Raw genomic sequence first — 2,230 nt, forward strand, 5'->3', positions numbered from 1 at the left:
ACCGACGTCGGTTTCAAGTCTCTTAAGCCCAATTTGACATACACTGAGTATGGAAGAAGGTTAACACTTGCTCCTAAGTCTGAGAGAGCCCGATTGATGACTGGTCACCAATGATGCAAGAAGTAATAGGTGAACCACAATCTTTAAACTTTGGGAGAGTGTTATGTTGCAAAATAGAGCTCACTTGCTCGATGAAGACCACTTTTCTTGGTGCTTGGCTTTTGTTCTTCCTCTTTTGGGTGCAAATATCTTTTAAAAACTTGGCATAAGCCGGAATTTGCTTAATTGCATCTAAAAGCGGGAGATTAATCTTTACTTGCCTAAACATTTAAATGATTTCATTGGTCTTGGTCTTTTGTTTGTTAAGATAAATGGATCCTTTCAAGGCATTCGGAAATAGAGCTCTTGGCTTAAAAGCTTTTTCAAAATCTTTCTTTGAAACATCATCAACACAAGAATTTTTCAAGTCCTTTTTCAAATCATGCTTTGATTATCTTTCAAATCATTTTTCAATGTTTTCTTAACATGATGATCATGCACATGCAATGAAGGAGGAAAAAAATGTGAAACAGGACGGGTGTCAACTTTTGGTTGCACCGGTTCACTCTCTTTATTGGACATACCTACTTCGTTGTCCATAATCTTCCCACTTCTCAAGGTTGTCACTATATTGACATGCTCAATTGTGGGACCTTCCGATGAGGAATGAGTCTCCACAACACATTGTTGCTTTGGTGGGGCATTCAAAGGCATTTTTCCTTTCTCTCTAGCATTTAAAGTAATAGCTATTTGCCCTACTTAGGTTTCTAGCTTAGCAATAGATTAAGAATGAGAATGAAGCAATTGAATGTTCGCCTCTAGAGTGCCTAAAGCAGTCAAACTTTTTTTTTCAAAAGCGGGACTCCTAGAGTTTCCTTGAGAATATAATTGATTTGGAAAATGAGAATTTGAAAATTGATTTCCATGTGATTGATATGATGATGACCTAAAACCTTGGGAACCTTGGCTTTGCAGTGGAGGTGGAACATACTTCCTTGAAAACCACCTTGGCGAGGGTTTGAGCCTTCCCCTTGGCTTTTCCAAGAGAAATTCGGATGGTTCCTCCAGCCTGAATTATAATGATTGCCATAGGGATTATTACTTTGATTAGCAAAAATGGCATTGGATTGCTCATGGTTGTCATTTTTCACATGTCCATGGGGACAATTGGAAGTAGAATGTAAGACACTTGAACAAGTCATACATGATTCATTAGATGTATGATGATGAACATGATTAGGGGAGGAAGGCATTTGATTCACTGAAGTTTGGTTGATCAAAAATTGATCAAACCTTTGAGATAAGGATTTCATCTCGGCGGCTATAACATTGGAGTTGTCAACTTGATACAAGCCAACATTCTTCCTTCCACCTAGATTTCTACCATTTTTAGAAGACAGAGATCTATGTATGGAATTTTCACTCATACTTTCATATAATTGCCACACATCATTTTCATGCTTGTCAAGATAAGAACCACCCATAGATGTATCAACCATACCCTTGTGATTATCCGGTAAACTTTCAAAGAAATATTGAACTAATTACCACTTAGGTATGTCATGATGTGGGCACTTCCTAAGCAAGTCATTGAATCTTTCCCATGCCTCATGAAACATTTCCCCATCCCCTTGAGAAAATTCATGAATGAAAGTTCTCATGGTATTGGTCTTTGATACCGGGTAGTACTTCTTCAAGAACTCTTATTGCATTTCTACCCATGAAGTTATTGAAGAAGGCCTAAGATTATTAAACCAATATTTTACCTTGTCTTTGAGGGTAAAAGGAAAAAGTTTGAGTCTTAACACTTCTTCTGGCATGTCCATGTATTTCAAGGTGGAACACAATTCAAGAAACTCATCCAAATGCTTATAGGGTTCTTCACTTGGAAGTCCAGGATAGTTAGGAAGCATTTGAATGGTTTGTGATTTGATTTCATAGTGATGTGCTCTAAATAGAGGCAATTGAATGCAAGTAGGTGCATTATATTCATTAGGCACATAAAGGTCTCTTAAATCAAGAGGGGGATTTACAACCGGTGGTGCTACTCGAACACCGTGGTTAGCTTCAACCATAGGAAGTTGTGGAGCAAAGATTGGTTGAGGCATTCTTAATGGAATTTGGCCTTGTTGTTGCGGTGGAATAAATGGTTTAGGCATGCCTAATGGTACTTGGATGTTTTCATGATGCA

The 2,230-nt window shown here is 37.9% G+C and overlaps 1 pseudogene; it reads left to right on the top strand.

Moving 5' to 3' along the window:
* The first annotated feature begins 1,596 nt into the window (after positions 1-1,596).
* Positions 1,597-1,694, top strand: LOC132267810 (small nucleolar RNA R71; annotated as a pseudogene).
* Positions 1,695-2,230: the final 536 nt, after the last annotated feature.

Source organism: Cornus florida, unplaced genomic scaffold (assembly GCF_030987335.1).
Source record: "Cornus florida cultivar Cherokee Brave unplaced genomic scaffold, ASM3098733v1 CherokeeBrave_3.0.0_Hap2_Chr07, whole genome shotgun sequence".
Classification (NCBI taxonomy): domain Eukaryota; kingdom Viridiplantae; phylum Streptophyta; class Magnoliopsida; order Cornales; family Cornaceae; genus Cornus; species Cornus florida.